This window comes from Aquarana catesbeiana, linkage group LG08, assembly GCF_042186555.1.
Source record: "Aquarana catesbeiana isolate 2022-GZ linkage group LG08, ASM4218655v1, whole genome shotgun sequence".
Taxonomy (NCBI): Eukaryota; Metazoa; Chordata; class Amphibia; order Anura; family Ranidae; genus Aquarana; species Aquarana catesbeiana.
This window is the reverse complement of record NC_133331.1, coordinates 70,811,835-70,832,573: the sequence shown is the minus strand read 5'-3', so window position 1 is coordinate 70,832,573 and position 20,739 is coordinate 70,811,835. Positions and strand designations below refer to the sequence as shown.

General features: G+C 39.8%; 1 long non-coding RNA gene across 1 annotated transcript; it reads right to left on the bottom strand.

The window, feature by feature from the left end:
• Nucleotides 1-14,801: 14,801 nt before the first annotated feature.
• On the bottom strand, nt 14,802-19,999 carry LOC141105812 (uncharacterized). Its single transcript, XR_012235658.1, has 3 exons — nt 19,516-19,999; nt 19,360-19,430; nt 14,802-17,871 (listed from the first exon to the last, which is right to left on the bottom strand). It is a non-coding gene; the product is annotated as an uncharacterized lncRNA (long non-coding RNA).
• Between the last annotated feature and the right edge of the window lie 740 nt (nt 20,000-20,739).

Here is a 20,739-nt window from a genome sequence, read left to right as displayed (position 1 = left end):
TAAAGTTTCAGCGCTCTATTTGATTGTTTCTGCATTTTAATTTTTTTCCATAATTCAACTGTGGTAATGGAGTATGTTCCTAAATTGGGAAATATGATGCAGCATACTCCATATGCTTTGCTTTATGTAGATTTACTGCATATCCATTTATTTTTAAATTTGTGCCACCTGTTATTAAACAGGTGTATGTAAAATGTTTGTACAGATTATTGTTGTAGATATTTGGTCCAAAATCTGTTTTTAATTCTATTGTATACAACTGACTTCTTAGGGCCCATTCACACTAGGAACTGTATGTAAATCACACAGGAACGCTGTGAAGTTCATGTGCGATTCACATGCAGTTCTGTGAAGAGCAATTTCAGCCCTATTCATTTTGAAAAGGCTGAAATCACACAGCACTGCACCAAAAGTAGTGCATGTACTACTTTTTGTAATGCACGGCAACTGCATCGCATGGTACTATTGTAGCATGCAATCAGGTGCTGGCAAACGTACTGCATTTGCAGTGTTTTCTGTGTGTTCAACTTTACACGGACCCCCTCAGCAGATCACAAAGGCTGTGCGATTGGACTGTATCCTAGTGTGAACGGGCCCTTATAGTATAATTCTCTAGAAAATGTACAGTTTATAATAGGTATTCCAATATACAATACTAGTGAAAAATAAATAAAATAAGTGGGGGTCTCTCTAATGGAGGTCTTTAAGGGGGGCACTGATGTAAAAGGTCACTGAGCTAATAAGGAGGTCTCTGTCAGCAGTTGGTCTCTAAGAGGGGTCGCTGATATAAGCGGACTCTGATCTAAAAAAAAAAGAAAAAACTCAGTAAGTGAACTAAAAATTTTAAAAATGCAGTGCAACCTCCCCTTATAATTTCACTATATGAATAGTGGTGGAAATCTCCGATCCATTCCATAATGTGTTGTGCTAATATCCAACTTATAAAGTCCCTTTGAGTTGGATAAGTTGGATATTAACACATCACATTTTGGAATGAATCTGAGATTTCCACCACTATTCATATAATATTATGTGTATCAAGATTGCACAGTATATATATCTGAATAAGATTGGAGTGTATCAAAACTTGGTTTCCACCATCATCACACTTTTTTTTCACATATGAAATAATAGAATTATAATAAGAGGTTGCCCTGCAATTTTTAAAATTTTTTTGGTGGGGTCTCTAAGGAGAGCACTGATATAAGGGGACTCTGATGTAATTGGGAATCTCTAAGGGGGCACTGATATAAGGGGACTCTGATGTAATTGGGGGTCTCCAAGGGGAGCACTGATATAAGGGGACTCTGATGTAATGGGGTGTCTCTAAGGGAGAGCTACTGACATAAGGAGGCTCTGATGTAATGAGGGATCTCTAAGGGGGGGCACTGATGTAATGGGGGTCTCTAAAGGGGGGCACTCATATAAGGGGACTCTGATCTAATGAGGATCTAAATGTGGGGGGCCCTGTGTTATGAAGGTGATGACACTGGCCCCTTTATTATAAAGGGGGGGTGACACTGAAAAAAAAATTTGCAATTTGCCGCTAAAGTGTTCGGGATTGGCTTGAAGAAAAGGTGGCAACCCTATAAACGGTACAGATGTGCTACTTTACAGGCAGACTAAGGGGACCCCCCTATGCACTATATGTAAAGGAATTGTTCATTTTTATAATTTCTCTAATCAATAAATCACTGCTAATTTAAAAATTATCTTTTTTACAAACTTTTTTTTTCATTGATACATGTCCCCAGGGCAGTACCTGGACCCACATACCCTATGCCCAATAACATGCATATAAGCCTTCAAAAAGGGCACACTTCCAGTTCAGGTCCCATAGACCTCAATGGGATTCGTTCAAACTTCAACCCATCTCTAGTAGTGGTAATCTTGCTGTATGTTAGTTGGTGAACCTATTTAAAGAGTTCCACCTGCAAAAAAAATTAAGAGTCAGCAGCTAGAAATACTGCAGTTGCTGACTTTTAAAATAAGGACACTTACCTGTCCAGGGCGCCCGCAATGTCCTCACCTGAAGCCGACCCGTCCCTTGGCTCCGGGTGGAAGTGCCGGCATCTTCAGTAAGAGAATCAGGACGTTTAGCATTGCGTGTACCTGTACCTGTACGTTGCCCTTTAAGAGGCGGCTTGCGGGCACGCGCGCCCGCCTGGAACTTCGTGAGCGTGATCGCGGGTCCCATGGACTTGATGTCCGCGGGGATACCTGCGATCGTTTCACGGAGAGGAAGAACAGGGAAATGCTAATGTAAACAAGCATTTCCCTGTTCTGCCTAGTGACACTGTCACTGATCACCGCTCCCTGTATTCGGGAGTGGTGATCTGTGTTGTGTCACACACAGCCCCTCCCCCCCACAGTTAGAACACATCCCTAGGACACACTTAACCCCTACAGCGCCACCTAGTAGTTAACCCCTTCGCTGCCAGTCACATTTACACAGTAATCAATGCATTTTTAATTGCACTGATCGCTGTATAAATGTGAATGGTCCCAAAATCACACCAAAAGTGTCCGATCTGTCCGCCATAATGTCGCAGTCACGATGAAAATTGCTGATCGCCGACATTACTAATTAAAAAAAATATTAATAAAAATGCCATAAAACTATCCCCTATTTTGTAAACGCTATAACTTTTGCGCAAACCAATCAATAAACGCTTATTGCGGTTTTTTTTACCAAAAATATGTAGAAGAATACGTATCGGCCTAAACTGAGGAAAAAAAATGTTTTTTATATATATTTTCGGGGATATTTATTATAGCAAAAAGTAAAAAATAATGCGTTCTTTTTCAAAATTGTCGCTAATTTTTTGTTTATGGCGCAAAAAATAAAAACCATAGAGGTGATCAAATACCACCAAAAGAAAGCTCTATTTGTGGGAAAAAAAGGACGTCAATTTTGTTTGGGAGCCACATTGCACGACCGCGTAATATTCAGTTAAAGCGACGCAGTGCCGAATCGCAAAAAATGCTCTGGTCTTTGGCCAGCCAAATGGTCCGGGGCTTAGGTGGTTAATAACCAATTCTGGTAGTTAAAGTCCAGCTGCATGACAGATTAGCTGCATGAAGATTACTTGGGACTATGCAGAGTAGATAGGCTGTAGGCCATAGGCAACCCTAAGAATTAACTTTTGTCTGGTCCCTTTTGGTCTGTTAAAGTGGAAATTTCTGTAAAAATTAAAGGGCTTTTTAACGTCTATTCTGCAATAAAGGACTCTTACCTGCCTGTTCGCCTTGATGATGATGATGTTGACAATGTACACTGAGCTTCACATGCGCATTTCAATGTACGGTTTCGGCATATGCGAGGATGAATTGAGTTCAGTGCATGCACAGGAGTTATAGCATCTCAGTACGGCCAATCAAGATGGCTGCAGATCCCAAACCCGGAAGAAAACTGGGCAAAGATGTACACTGTTATAGGTTGAGAATGCTCCATACTTTTCTTAAAATTGTTCTATGGAGTTCTCACCCCGACACATTGGCTTCTGGTGGAGACTGCATGCAACTGTACCAACATATTACACATACATGGAACACTGTTGTCAACATCAGGAAATCCAGCCATTGTAGACAAGAAATAGTTGCAAAAAGGCCACACAACAATTTGACAATTGTTTATGATACACGGTACTTGCAGAAAACGAAAGGTCATTCAGAAAGAGTTCACATCTTTTTTTAAATATGTTGTGGGCAGCCATTTACAGTAAAAAGATCTATAGATAGATAGATAGATAAATAGATAGATAGATAGATAGATAGATAGATAGATAGATAGATAGATAGATAGATAGATAGATAGATAGATAGATAGATAGATAGATAGACAGTCTGGACTGGTAAATCATTTTGGAGCTCTATTCTCTTTAACTTGAGGTACTCATAAATATGCACTCTCTTTATTTATGATTGAAGGTCCATTCTGCACTGATATACATATATTTTGGAGAACTCTTTTGCACATATTTTAAAGATATCACCATTCATTTATTTTATTTTATGCAATGATTGAGAATTATTGATTCTGGGTTGCACTGTCAGTTTATTGGAATTTGAAGGTTTCATACAATTTCATTCAAGATTTTTCACACTGTTTGCACATATTCAAATTTTTCAGTGCGGTCATTATTATAGCGAAAGCATTGGCAGTTGATGATAAATAATTTGGGGCGAGGGAACGCAAACAAACCCCTCCAGGTCCTTACCTGCAAATGGAGCCTCCAGCCTGGGCTGTCAAGGCTCCCCTGATACCTGGCGGCTTCCGTTGTTCCAAATCTTCAGCCTCCTGATTGGCCGGGACGAGAAAGCAGAAGTGATGCAATGGCAAATTTTGATTCGCTAAAATCAAAAGTGGGAGGGTTTGGGGAGCAGTGCTCTGCACTCCGAGGCCAACATAAAACAAGCCAATTAGAGCCTCAGGCTCTAATCACGCGCTTGTTACAAATTGACGGACCTAATAGACTTAGTCCGGCGCCCCACACAGTGCACACACATAGAACGATGTATTTTTAAATAACTGATAATATGACTAACATTTTAAAATCTTAACCACTTGCCGCCCGCCATATAGCAAAATGACAGCGGTAAAGTGGTTTCAATATCCTGACCGGATGTCATATGGTGTGATCAGGATATTGAGCCGCTGCGCACCCCCGGGGGCGCGCATCGTGACGATCGTTGTTGCGGTGTGTCAGTCTGACACACCGCAACTCTGATCTAGGTAAAGAGTCTCTGACAGAGACTCTTTACCACATGATCAGCTGTGTCCAATCACAGCTGATCACGATGTAAATAGGAAGAGCCGGTGATCGGCTTTTCCTCACTCGCGTCTGACAGACGCGAGTAGAGGAGTGCCGATCGGCTGCTCTCCTGACAGGGGGGGTCCGTGCTGATTGTTTATCAGCACAGCCCCCCTCTGATCCCACCCAGGACCACCAAGGAAGCCGCCCAGGACCACCAGGATGGCATCCAGACTGGACCACCAGGTATGCCCCCTAGACCCCCAGGGAAATACCAATCTGTGCCCAGGCAGCTGCCAATCAATGCCCAGGCAGATGCCAATCAGTGCCCACTACAATGCCTACCACTGCCAGTGCCACCAGGGATGCCTATCAGTGCCTCATATCAGTGCTGCGTATCAGTGCCCATCAGTGCCACGTATCAGTGCCCATCAGTGCCCAGCAGTGCCGCCTATCAGTGCCCATCAGTGCCGCCTATCAGTGCCACTCGTAAGAGCACATTTTTGCAGCCTTCCAGTGCCCATCAGTGTCGCCTATCAGTGCCCATCCAGTGCCCACCAGTGCCACCCATGAGTGCCCATCAGTGCCGCCTATCAATAGCCATCAGTGCTGCATATCAGTGCCACCCATCAGTGCTGCCTACCAGTGCCGCATATCAGTGCCCATCGTCAGTGCCCGCTCATTGGTGCCACCTCATCGGTGCCGCCTTATCAGTGCCTGTCAGTGCCGCCTTATCTGTGCCCATCAGTGAAAGAGAAAACTTACTTATTTACAACATTTTTTAACAGAAACAAAAGCAAAACTTATTTTTTTTCAACATTTTCGGTCTTTTTTTATTTGTTTAGCAAAAAAGAAATAAATAAATACCACCAAAAAAAGCTCTATTTGTGGGAACAAAATGATAAAAACTTAGTTTGGGTACAGTGATGAAGTAATGATAAAAAATGTAGCGCATAACAAACAAAATGACGTGATGTCTGTGTAAAGCAAAAAGTCCATGAACTATGAAGCTTGTACAAACAAATACACTAGGCTGAAAGAGTGACAAACAAGAGTTCTGATTGGCTAGTGTAATAATATGAGTGATAAATGTCCAACAGTGTGTGAACATGCGAACAGCCACACAGAATGGTGAGTTTCAAAATAGGAACAATAGTTGTGTGGATCCGTCCGTATGGGCAACATCAGAGAAACCGACAACAACATGAATGGTAAGTGTGTGCTCTTACCGGATCTGGTGGACTCTAATATCAGCGACATAGAGTCTTAACGGGCAGTGTGCCACACATGGCAGGTGTAAGGGTGTCCAGGTGGTTGGGGTCTCCGGTTGTGACCTCTGGAATGGACTCCACAGGCACCATACAAATGAACCGCTTTGGTTGGAACTGGAAACTGGAATCTTGTAGAGCGGGTGAACAGGATCTACCGGACCGGGACTCTCACTGGCATCGGGATGATATGTGGAGAAAAAAATTATGCTTCCACAGCATAAAAAAAGGGGGTAAAAAAAGGGCGTTTTATTTCTAAAAAACCAGTAACATAAAAAAGTGATCACATATAAAAATCAGGCAACATGGAAGGTGAAATAGCAGCCTGACATGTTTCGATCTACAGGTCTTCTACTGGGGCATAAATCACCTCCTCCATGTTGCTTATATTTATAAAAACAATAAGTAATACAGAACCAATCAAACACACCGAAAAGATTTCTTCGTCTCATTGGTCTAACATGGTCATCTGACTAACAAACCCACATCTCAGACAGACAAACCAATGGTATGTAAGAAATGAGGGACATGGGGACCGAGCAGCCAATCAGCAAACAGACCAGAAGGACTAGTCACCGCGGCTGCAGGTCTGCATGTCAAACAAAAGGAAATAGCGTCATAGGCAAACGACCGCGCAAACACGGATCTCCGGTCACATGACCAATACGGAATACCCAACATAACAGAGGGGGAAATGGTCACGATGTGTATAGATCTGATTACCATGGCAACACGGCATGTCACGTCACATGACAAAACCCCATCCACATGACCAAAATCAAAGGTCACGGGGAAAGACATTGAGAGAGACGTCACCGCCATGTCTATAGTAGCAATGGTGATCCCCTAGGATGAAAGTAAAACCAAACTCTCAATATGTAAAAAACATTGATTCTAATAAAGATCAGAGTATGGATTCCTGAGTCTGGGGTCACACTGTATGTAGCTGCTCATTTGTTCACCCAAGTTAGCGCAGTGTTGTTGCTTACACTTGGGTACAGTGATGGATGACTGCGCAATTGTCATTCAAAGTACGACAGCGCAGAAAGCTGAAAATTGGTCTGGGTAGGAAGGTGTATAAGTGCCCTGTATTGAAGTGGTTAAGATGTTAAAAACGATAGTCATATTATCATTTATTTTAAAAGAAATTATTCTATGATTAGCTTTCCTATTGGTCAAAACTTTGGGGGAGCAGCGCCCCTGCGCCCCTTATGGACCAGCCTCCACTGATTGACAGTATCCTGGCATGTTGACCCAACCCACTAACTGCTTCCAGTTATCTTGTTAAGTGTCCTTCTAATGAGTGAAATTTGTATAGATAAAGTACTGTATAAGGAGTACATGTGAATATTTCAGTCTGCATGGCACTGACCAGATGGCGATTACAGTCCTTAAATCGGACTTTCAGTCATTTTTTCATCTTTCCATCTTAAATCTTCTGCCCTTGTTGTTTTAACTTTGGATAGCAAAACATTTTTTTTCTGCCAGTAAATACCTTAAACAGCCCACTTCCTTTTTCTTGTCTGGTCATTAGCCTAGGCTTATGACATCATGCACAGCTCTCTCTCTCACTCATATGAGTTTGCCAGGAAGGGAGGGGGGATAAGTCATAAGAGGGCCAATGAGAGCTGCAGAGCTGGAGGTGTGCCTCTGTGTGGCTGTGTAAATCCAGGAAGTGAACAGGCAGCAGCTTCAGCTGCCCGCAGTTAAAATGGAGGCAGTCAGACTTAGTGGAGGGAGATTTGTGCAGAAAATTTGGCAAGTACAGAATCACAGTATATATAAAATAATATCCAAAGTGGTGGAGGGAAGCTTCAGAATGGCAAAGATGTTTTTATTACAAAATTTGTGAGCAGACTGCAGTTCCTCTTTAAGTGGACATCAATTAAAAATATATTGAGACGTGTGTAACAAAGTACTGCTAGTTGTGATGAGCGAATATCACAAATCATCCTCAGTAAACTGCGAGTGATGGTTTTTTGTAGAGTGAAGTAGCCAAGGAGTGTGAACACTATCAGTGTGCTGCCTAAGCATCTCATAAGATCAATATTTGTGAGAGGCATCAAGGAACGAGTTCCAGCATTACCAGCTAGTGTGTTCCAGGGTCCCCAACAGGTGTATTTCAGGATCACCAAATTACAGACAGTAGAGAGGATGGTGGGCTGGTGGACATTAGCAATGTCCACATGTAAAACTGAACTAATCCATAGGTACACATTATCTCAAAGCTTTTGCCTGTGTCCAAAAGTAAAGAAAATAAAAAACATGATTTTTTTACCTGCACAAGATGGATTATTGAACATAGCTTCACCTTGCTTACCAACCTTATTGGACATCCACTTTATGATGTAAATAGTTAAAGCACAATAAATGATGTGAATATTCACTTAAATTATCCAATCATCGCTAATTTTGTAGTCCTAAAACACTTCCTGTCTTAAAGTGAAAATATACTGTAGCTCCTTCATAGATAAAATGCAGTAAGAGTCACCCTAGGTGAGGAAGTGTGTTACTGGCAGGATCATTTGGTGAAAACGAATACGGCCACCGCCTCTAGGCTGAGGGGTCATTGTCAGCATTTCAACATTACAAAGAACGTAAGAAGAAATATAAGAGTGCAATCAAGGTGGCCAAGATAGAACACGAAAGGCACATAGTGGAGGAGAGTTAAAAAAAAATACATTCTTTAAGTATATAAATAGTAAGAAAGGGAGGTCAGGACATATTGGCCCCATAAAGGATGGTGAAGGAAATTTGGCTACAAATGACAGAGAGAAGGCGAAGGTTTTGAATATATTCTTCTCTTCAGTCTTCACAAGGGAAATGGGGGGGTATAGTAACCAAGACTCTAATGTTAATGTTAATAGCACGTCACAAGAAGCTCTCATGGCTAACAGAAGACAGAATCACAAATAGACTTGAAAAACTTAACATAAATAAGTCACCGGGACCAGATGGCTTACACCCGAGGGTCCTTAAGGAGCTCAGCCAGGTGATAGCCAGACCAATGTTTCTAATTTTTATGGACAGTTTACTGACTGGAATGGTACCAGCTGATTGGAGAAAAGTCAACGTGGCACCAATATTTAAAAAAGGGCCGAGATCTATCCCTGGGAACTACAGACCAGTTAGCCTAACATCAACAGTCTGCAAGATTTTGGAGGGGATGCTAAGGGACTATATCCAAGATTTTAGTAATGAAAACGGTATCATTAGCAGTAATCAGCATGGATTCATGAAGAATCGTTCTTGCCAGACCAATCTATTAACCTTCTATGAAGAAGTGAGCTGCCATCTAGATAGAGGAAGGCCTGCAGATGTATATGGATTTTGCAAAGGCATTTGATACAGTTCCCCACAAGCGTTTACTGTACAAACTAAGGTATGTAGGCATGGACCATAGGGTGAGTACATGGATTGAAAGCTGGCTACAGGGTCGAGTCCACAGGGTGGTGATAAATGGCAAGTATTCGGAATAGTCTGTTGTGGAAAGTGAAGTCCCCCAAGGACAGGGGCGGATCCAGAGTCTAATATCGAGAGGGGCGCTGCCAGAAAATAAGTTTTTTTGGCAATTTATCGGGGAAATGGCTGGTGTTGGCGCTTCAATCATCCCGGCACCATGGTTGTTATGGTGTCAGGATGACATGGTGATGGCAACATAAGGGTAAAGAAGGAACTAACATAACGTAGTACTGTAAACGTAACTTATTAAAAAAACATACAACTGTTCCACTCACATTTAAGAATGCACTAGCCCTGGTGTATACAGGTGATGAGTTAGGCATATACAGATCAGTCCCTGGGGTCACAGAATCATCCGCAAGTCCTCAGCCCTGCTGCCCTCCTGGGTGATCGTATGGTTCCTAGGACAATGCAATAACGTCACAAGCACCCGCCAGACGCATTTCATCACCGCACATGTGACTTTATCAATGGGTAAGTCTCTGTGATCATTGCGCTGGTATTTATAGTCCTCCTGAGTTAATTCAAACAATCAGAAGCGACGGCCATTTTCCCGTGGTAGGCCGCGGCCATTTTGTCTGTGATTTTGCTCGGTAGAGATACTAGTAATCATTATAAGATATCTAAATCCTTCCCTAACAGCAGCCATTTTCTAGAAGCTCATCGTGGCCATTTTGCCTGTGATATTCTAACGGATAAAATGGCCACCGGGTCTGTATATTGTAAGTGCCGGTTCACACTAGACGCGGCACGACTTGCAGGTCGCCTCACCAAGGCGACCTGCACACGACTGCCGGGGCGACTTGCAAGACGACTTCTGTATAGAAGTCTATGCAAGTTGCCCCCAAAGTAGTACAGGAACCTTTCTTCTAAGTCGGAGCGACTTGCGTCGCTCCGATTAGAACGGTTCCATTGTACAGAACGGGAGGCGACTTGTCAGGCGGCTAGGTCGCCTGACAAGTCGCCCCCGTGTGAACCGAGCCTAACTGACTTAGGAGGAATATAAATACCAGCAATTAGGGGTGTTATTAGAGATTGTGCTGGGGTAGTGTATTTATACCTCCCTAGGACTGCTCTGTTGGTTGCTTTTTTTTACAGATTATACATATATGAGGTTATTGAAGGCTGTGAATATTCTCTATGGAGGTGTCTATCCATTAGAATATCACAGGCAAAATGGCCATGACAGGCTTCTAGAAAATGGCTGCTGTTAGGGAAGGATTTAGATATCTTTTAATGATCAGTAGCGCTTCATCTTTTTTAAATTTTTTCACTTTCCTGCTAATAACAGTTGGTGTTTAGCAGCAACCTTAAATATTTAATCACACAGTTATTCATTATTAGTAGTGCAGAAGTACCTTCCATTTATAAATAGTCAAAGTTCATGTAACAGCAGAAGCAGGGTAAGATAACTGACGCATTTCACAACATCATCATTGCTTAATCATAGCTAAATGACCACATATTATGCAGCAAATTTATACTAAGTTGAAATGAATCAAATGATGTATTTAATGGTCTTCAATTGCAACACAAACATACAAAGCCCATGGAAAACACGGAGATGGACCACAAAAACCAGGTAATCAAGAAATTGAAAAATAAATATTAAAGAATAAAATAAAATAAAATAGCAGTAAAAGCCCAACAGGAGTTCTAGTTTCTCCATGCTTGACATACATGTTCCCCTAACCCCCAAATTGAGCCTTTAACACTTATCCTTCCCTCTCTGGCGCTTAACCTTTGATCTACTCCTAAACACTTAAAGGGGTTGTAAAGGCATAAGGTTTTTTATCTTAATGCATTCTATGCATTAAGATAAGAAACCTTCTTTGTGAAGCAGCCCCCTTATCCCCCCTAATACTTACCTGAGCCCCATCTCTATCCATTGATGTCCACGAGTCCCTCGGCCATCCGTGACTCTCCCTTCTGATTGGCTGAGACACAGTAACAGCACTGTTGCATTGTTTCTCACTGCTGTCAATCAAACTCAGTTAGCCAATTAGGAGAGAGAGGGGTGGGGCCGAACCACAGCTCCGTGTCTGAATGGATACACGGAGCTGCAGCTTGGTTCGGGTGCCCCCATAGCAAGCTACTTGCTGTGGGGGCACTCAACAGGAGTGAGGGACCAGCAGCTCCAGCCAGGGACCCGAGAAGAGGAGAATAATGGCTCCCTGAGCAAAACCACTGCACAGGGCAGGTAGAAAATAGAAAAATAGAAAGAAAAAAAAAACAAGACTTTACAATCACTTTAACCCCAGTTGACCTAAAACTTAACCTGATCCATAAAATAATCCTTTAAAACCTGCCCATCTTCTCAACACTAAACCTGTGCTCCATACTTACCTAATTCTGCACACCTGGACCTACACCAACCAAGTCCCACACCAAAATTATTGAGCTTCAAGATCCTAGTACCACAGCAAAGTCATGTTTTTTATGTATTTTCAGTGGAAGTCTGAGTGAATTATTAGGAGAGAACTAGTTTCCTTTGCAGGTGGCTTAATAAATTGTTGACACCTCTAGCGACTTAAGTTGTTGGTTTTGTGTTGGCTCGTTCTCTGTTATTTGTGGCTGTGCATACCAGAAGCACAGAAATACACGGCCGTATCTTCAGGTTTTGCTTTCTCTTTTATTAGAAGGGAGTTGGTGGTATCTGGCCTAGACATGCTCCATTCTCTCTCGAATTTGTTCTCCATAGAGGGGGTACTCACCCCAATTGAGACGGCCATAAGCTTCAAACCATCTCCTGGCTTTTGCTGATACCAATACATGTTGTAAGATCCTGTTGTATCATCATGTGCACAAGGAATTTCCACCTTTTTTCCAGTTTTGGTGATAATTATGGGTACATTTTGAGTGACCGTCACCGCCTGGCACAAATCTGATGAATGGAAATGATAAGTTAATGAACAGTTAATTTGTATTTTTTACGGAATAGCTAGCTGATCTATTTTAAAAGATTTTTCAAAGATGACCGGGCAAAAACTGAGAATGTTGGATGGATTTTGTGTATGTATATGTTCGGAGCTGAAAGTAAAAAAATGTGAAAATATAGCACAATACACTATTTTAAAAATGTAATGCATCAATTTCAGGAGTTCTACACTCTACTCCTGCATCTATGATTCTCTAACTTTTAGCCAATAGACATCTATATAGATCCTCTGATATCTGGGGTGATGGAGGAGCAGATTGCAGGTCAAGTATAAGTTAACTATGATAGGCCTTTCAGGAGCAAAATGTAGGGATCTGGAAATTGTGGTTGAGTAGAACTTACACAGCTTCCCCAACAACATGTTATGTAAAAATATAGTACAGTTCAGCATCTCCAATAATACAATCCACAATTTAAAATTTCTTAATGCATCAACTTCAGAGGTCGGCACTCTGCTCCTGGATCTCCAATCCGCCATCTGTCAACCTTATAAGACGTCTATGGAGATGACATCTGGGGAGTTGGAGGAACAGGTAGCAGGTCAAGAAATCTAACTGCGATAGTCTTCCAAGTGCCAAATTTAAGGATCAGGAAAATGTAGGCAAGTGTAACCTCAGCACGCTCTTCCTCAGCTCCACCATTGGTACTTACTTAGGTTGCATGGGATTACCATTTTAAATAAAAATCAAAAATAAATGTTGTTTTATAGAATGTCAAAAAGTCAAAATCTCTGTTAGGTTTATATTATCATCTGCTTCCCCATTAGGGAGATTCACCCTTACTATTGGTCCAGGTGACTATTGTCTTAACCTAAACAAAAGAAAAAAGTTTTGCATGCAAATATACTTTGAAAGACAAGGAAAATATATTCAGATTTCTGCATGTGTAATAAAAGAATAATATGAACTGCTCTATATTCATAATTTTTTATTTTTTCTCCACATTTACATGCAAATCAATGTGACCAGCAAAAGCAAAAGTGACAAGGGTAGCGACAGGGTATATTTTTAACTAAATAAAGTTGTGGAGAAAATAAAAAATTAAGATAATAAAACTGAAAAAAAAGGAATTATTTTCTAGAATATTATAATTTTATGTGCTGACCGAACACATTTTTTTTTCAATAGCAGGCCTTTAGTTTACAACTTTTATTTCACCTTTTCGACAATAAACTGATTTTTTAAAAAATTGTCTTACTGAGAAAAAAAAGCATTTATTTTCTTGGCTCAAGCAATGTGAAATTAAATTAGTTATTGAAAAAGGGATTGAATTTTGATTTTCATCCCATCCCAATATAAAATACACACTATAAATGAATGTAAAGAAAAGAAATACAAATAATCCTTACATGTCAAAAGTTCCAGGACCAGCAAAAAACAAAAAACTTTTTTCATCATAGAGGAATGAAGTCCATATGTTCTGAAAAAGAGGAAATAGATGTTTCAGTTCATGACCTTTTATATTCATATCTATTCATTTTCAATGTATAAATCAAGATACATCTTACATTGATTTAAAAAAAATAATTATAAACGTTTAGGTTCTATATGAGGATGATCTGAGAAGACCTGATTATGTCATGTTACTTTGTCCCCCCAGTGTCACTTCCTTTGTAAATGTCTCTTGTACCTCCCCCTCCCCTATAGAATATTAAATAACATCAGCATTTTATACTTTTACTGAAGTTTTAGTTTTTTTTAAGTCATTTTATACTGTTGTTCAGAAAACTATTTGAAAACAAAATATAATGAGTTTTTTTTCCATTTTCTTGCAGACACAGTTTACAAAGTACAAAAAAATAAATTCCCCAAGAGAAAGCTAATTAAATATTGCCTATAATAAATTAAGCTTAAAAGGTATCTAAAGTGAACAGAAACTAAGATTAAACTTTTTTTAAATTAATTTTTAAATTAGATTTTGAGAGAGCAATTAGGGGTTAGAACAATTGTCACAATTGTATTGCTGAATAAACACAATAAAAATCAATCCAACACACCTGCAAGATAAAAAACACTTCCAACCTCAACTGCTGATAACTGCTGCTAAACTCGCTTAATTGGATCTGAGGCTTGTGAGAGATTATTAGACACGATATTGGCGTTCCCTATAATAGGTGGAAAAGCTGAGCTGGATATACCTGTAGTGAGGGTAACAACTCACTGATGCATATATCGGCCTTGAAAGATCATGATATCTGGTAAGAGGATACCTTTACTTTAATTACCTCCAGGGGAGCACGAGGTTTAACACCTGCAGTTGATTTGGAAGGACATCACTATTTTCTTTCACATCGAGGAATTTGTGGAGTTTTGGATCTTCAATTATTTATGAATTATCCACTTCAATTATCACTAAGTTTTGTGGATCACATGAATGGACTTTTATTGTTCATAAATATCTGTTTTTTTTACATATTGATTTTCATTATCACAATAATAACAATGCAACATTTTTCTTATTGTATTTGTTTTATGGTGTGTACATACATATGAGTGCAGCTGTTGGGTCATATATTTATATTCATTGAATCACTGAGCGGAGAATTTTACCCTTTTATACACTTACAAGATAGTCAAAAAAAATTACACTGTTAAATAATTTGCATCAAAAATAGAGTTTTTATTTGCATGTATTTGCAAATTGATGTGGAAGCCATACTGCTATTTTTTATTACTGTCTCTATCCCCGTTAGGGATATTGACTCTCTTCAATTGACCTGATCACCAGTGTCACCTAAAATGAAAGTGGGGGGTAAATCCAAATTTTTGAGTTGCCACCAGAACAAGAATAGTGGGGACATTTTCCAATAGGACACGAAAAATAATGTTTTGCCTTTAAGTGGATCTAAAGGCAGATGTTTTTTTTACCTTGCATGCTATGCATTAAAGTAAACAACCTTCTGCAAACAAACCCCCCCTCCACCACCCAACACCACACTCCCTAAATACTTACTGTAGCCCAACCTCCATCAAGCGATGTGCATGAGGGCAGCAGCTCTCTTGGCTCTCCCCCTCCTCATAGGCTCAGACACAGCAGTGGGAGCCTTTGGCTGTCAATCACAGCCAGTGAGATAGGAGTTGGGGCGGGGCTGAACTGCTCTCTGTGGGGTTGATTTACTAAAGACAAATCGACTGTGCACTTTGCAAAGTGCAGTTGCATTCTGCAAGAGCAGTTGCTCCAGAGCTTAGTAAATGAGGTAAACCTTCACTTTGCAAAGAATACCCAATCACGTGCAAGGAAAATTAAAAAAACAGCATGTTTGCTTGCACATGATTGGATGATGGAAGTCAGCAGAGCTTCTGCTCATTTACGAAGCTCTGGAGCAACTGCTCTTGCAGCGTGCAACTGCACAGTCTATTTGTCTTTAGTAAATCAACCCCAGTGTGTCTTATGCACACAAAGAGCTGGCTCAGGAGCGAGCACGCACAAGTGCCCTCATAGCAGGCAGCTTGCAATAGGGGCACTCGGCGGGGGGAGGAGCCAGGAGGGCGAGTGGGGAACCCGAGAAGAGGAGGATCAGGGTTGCTCTGTGCAAAACTATTACACAGAGCAGGTAAGTATAACATGTCTGTTGTTTTTTTTTTTTTCATAAATATTACCTTTAGAATCTAACCCTAAATTATCTGAGTGATGCTGATCTCCTGCAACCTCTTTGTAGCCAAGCATTCCATCTACATGTTCTCCAGTGATGGCTGCATGGCATTTCTCATGATGGGTCCCCTAGTGGTAAATACATAGACAATGCAGTGGCCAATGTAGAAAGGGACACATTTCTATAATGGGTGCCTCTATGACAGGGGATTCTGATAATGGCAGATACAAATGGGATGTTCTTATCAGATAGACCAGGGATATGCAATTAGCGGACCTCCAGTTCCTAAAATCTCCAAGTTTTTGCATGAAAATGATAGCTTCCTCTGTATTAAAAAAAAAAAAGTAACCCTCCTCTGTGTGAACACTTACAAAAAATAACTGTAATTGTAATGAAAACATAGTTATCCATTTGGCAAGCCCCAATGACCCAATGTAACCCAGGTTCCCCTGCCCTAGTTGATACTGGGCTTGCAACAATCTTCAGAGACTCCGATCTTCTTTTTTGCGGCCACTTCTGTGCAAATGATCCCCATAGACTTAAACAGGGCCATTTGCCAGGTGTACACTTTATTGGGAAACAGTACAGAAATGACCGTAGGTCTGGGGGTGATTGGCAAGTACAGTTAGCCTCTAAAACCAGCCCTAGATACTTTCCCTCCTCCTCCTGATGCTTAAATATTACCCTGCTTCTTAAGACTTACCTCCCCCTAACACTTAAAATGTATGTCCACCCAAACTTTTGTTCTTAGTTCTGGATTGAGTGAGAATAGAATAGAACCCCTGGCAGGTTTTTACTGCTATCCAATGTTCTATTAGCGAGATTTACCTTCACTTCCTGTACTGATGACAACTTTTTACCAGACAAGAAATGAGATACATTTTATAACATAAACACATACAAGAATAAAAAATATTTTGTTTAGTAGAGTGGGAGCTAGACCCCCTTTCAGATTATTTTCTCTGTCTGTGTCCCTGTTTCAGAATTTCCCTCATTTTGTCTGGTGAAACCACTGTTAGCAAGACATAAATTTAGAGGAAATCTATCTAATAGCAGTATTCGCAGTAAAAACCCAACAAGAGTTCTGATTCCCCCCTGTTTGATATATAGTCTCACCTAACCCCTAAATTGAGCACTAACACTTTCCCTTCCCTTTCTGACTATTAATCTTTGACCTGACCCTTAACACTTAACCCCGGTTGACCTTAAACCCTAACACTTAACCTGTTTCATAAATAAAACCTTTAAAACCTACCCCCCCCTCTCAGCACTAAACCTGTGCTACTTACTCACCTTGTCCTGTACCTAGAATGTCTGGACCAACATCGACCTACATGAAAATGATGTTGCTTCAAGATCTTAGTGCCATAAATTCTTTGTGGAAACTGGAGTTCCCCTTTAACAACAGCCCAATTTGTTTTAAATAAAAGTTTGATTGAATTTTTAGGAACACACTAGTTTCCCCAGCAGGTGGCTTAGTAAATTGTTGAGACTCCTAGTGAGGCAAGTTGTTGGTTTTGTGTTGGCTTGTTCTCTGTTATTTGTGGCTGTGCATACTGGAAGCACAGAAAAACACAGCTGTATCTTCTGATTGTGCTTTCTCTTTTATCAGAAAGGAGTTTTTGGTATCTGGCCGGGACATAGTCCATTTTCCCTTGAATTCCTCCTCCATAGTGGGAGGAGATGACGCAATTGAGAGAGCCATAAGCTTCATCCCTTCACCTGGTTTCTGCTGATACCAATACATGTTGTAAGAACCAGAATTATCGTCGTGTTCACAAGGAATTTCCACCTTTTTTCCTGCTTTTGTGATAATTATGGGTACATTCTGAGTGACCGTCACTGCCTGGCACAAATCTGTTGGACGGAAAACGATAAGCTAATTTGTATTGTTTATGGAATAACTAGCTAATCAATTTTAGAAGATACTTAAAAGATGACCGAGCAAAAACTGAGAACATTGGATTATGTATCGGTACAGAGGTGAAAGTAATGTGAACATATAGTACAATCCACTATTTTAAAATTTTATTGCATCAATTCAGGAGCTCTGCACTTTGCTCTTGCATCTCAGATCCTCTAGTTTTCAGCCTCATAGATATCTATAGAGATCCTCTGACATCTGAAGAGATGGAGGAGCAGATTGCAGGTCAAGTACTCCTGCGTCTCTGATCCTCTCATTTTTAACCTCATAGACATCTATAGAGATCCTCTGATATCTGTGGAGACGGAGGAGCAGATTGCAGGTCAAGTATAAGCTAACTATGATAGGTCTTTAAAGGGATTACTATGGTTGAGTAGAACTGACACACCTTCTTCCTTAACTCCACAAATTAATACCAAATAATGTAAAAGTATAGTACAATTCAGCATCTCCAATAAAACAATCCACCATTTTAAAATTTGAACGCATAAGCATTAGGGGTTGACACTATGCTCCTGCATCTCCAATCCACTGACTGTCTGTAGATGTCTATGGAGATACTCTGACATCTGGGGAGTTGGAGGAACAGGTTGCAGGTCAAGAAATATAACTTCGATAGACTCCCAAGTGCCAAATTTAAGGTTTAGGAAAATATAGGCATATGTAACCTCAATACCCTCTTCCCCAGCTCCACCAATTGTTATTTACTTAATTTGCATGGGATTATCATTTTAAATATATAAAAAGCAAAAATAAATGGTATTTTATAGAATATCAAAACCTCTTTTTATTTTATATGGTCATCTGCTTCCCCATTAAGCATATTCACTCTTACTATTGGTCCAGGTGACTATTTTTCCTAACCCAAACAAAAGAAAACAAGTTTTGCATGTACATATACTTTAAAAGACAAGGAAGATATATTCAGATGTATTCATGTGTAATAAAAGAATACAATATTTTGTATTCATACTCTAGATTCATTCTTTTTTTAAATGCAAATCAAGGTGACCAGCAAAATAAAAAATAACAAGGGTTGAGACAGGGTATTTTTTCAACGAAATTCTTAAGTTTGTAAATGTGGAGAAAATATATAAATTAAGATATTTAAAATGAAATTAAGATATTTAAAATGAAAAAAGGAATTATTTTCCAGAATACTATAATTTTGTGTGCTGACTGTATAGAGAACACAGAACACACAATATTTTTTTTCAATAGTGGGCCTTTAGTTTACAACTTTTATGTCACCTTTTGACAATAAACTGATTTAAAAATAGATATACTGAAGGAAAAGAGCATTTATTTTCTTGACTCAAGCAATGTGAAATTAAATTCATTAATTGAAAAAGGGATTGAATTTTGAAATAAAAGACACAACATAAATGAATGTAAAGAATAGAAATAAAAATAATCCTTACGTGCCAAAGGTTCAAAGACCAGCAAAAGACAAAGCAGCCTTTTCATTGTAGAGCAATGATATCCATATGTTCTGAAAAAGAGGAAATAAATGTTTCAGTTCATCACTTTTTATATTATCTATTAATTTCCAATGTACAAATCAAGATACAGCTTACATTGCATAAAAAAGAGAAAGAAAGAAAGAATTATAATTGTTTAGACTTTATATGTGGACGATCTGAGAAGACTTGATTATATTGTGTTACTTTGTCCCCCAGTGTCACTTCCTTTGAAAATGTAACTTGTACCTCCCCCTTCCCTATAGAATTTCTAGATAACATCAGCATTTTATACTTTTACAGATTTTTTTATTTTTTCAGTTCATTTTATACTGTTGTTCAGAAAATAATTTTAAAACAAAATATATTGCGTATGATTTTTTTTTTCAGTGTGTACAAATATTATCTAAGGTGAGTTTCAATATAGTTAAGATAGTAAAGGCATACCCAAATTATTTCCATTTCCTTGCAGACACAGTTTAGTGTGCAAGAAAAGAATAAATTCCCTAAGAGAAATCTAATTAAATATTGTCTATAATTAATTCTGATTTTGGTATAAACAGAATTTAAAGCATACAGTAACTAAGGATAAAACATTTGTATTGGATTTTGAGAGAGCAGTTAGGGGTTAGAACCAATGAAATGGTTGTATTGCTGAACAAACACAATACAAAAAAAAATTCAGAACACCTATAAGATAGCCAGCAAAAATTATAATAATAATAAAAAAATAACGCTGTTTAACAATTAGCATTAAAAGGTTTTATTTGCATGTATTTGCAAATTGATGTGGAAGCCATACTGCCATGTCAAGACCCTTCTTTCTTTATTGTTGTCTCTGTCTCCATTAGGGTAATTGATTCTCTTCAATTCACCTGATCTCCAGTGTCCACTGGAATGAAAGTAAATCCAACATTTTGAATAAGAATAGTGGAGTCTTCACTTCTCGCAAATCATTCTCATAGACTTAAACAGGGCCATTTGCTGGATGTCCAGTATATTGAGAAAAAAGCTCATAGAAGTCTATTGGGATCAACTGTAGAGATATAACCAAGAGAATGAAGGTATTAACCACTTGCCAACCACCGCCTGTACATATACGTCAGCAGAATGGCACGGCTGCGCAAAGTAACCTATATATACGTCACTTCGAATTTTGCGCCGCGTGCCCCTGCTGCCGGCTCCGTGACCATGCCTGCGGGACCAGCGGACTTGATGTCCACGGGTGTCCCGCAATCGTCTCACGAAGCTGCAGAACGAGGAGATGCCTTTGTAAACAAGGACAGGGATCTACTGCTCCCTGTCATCAGGAGCAGTGATCAATGTCGTGTCACAGGTAGC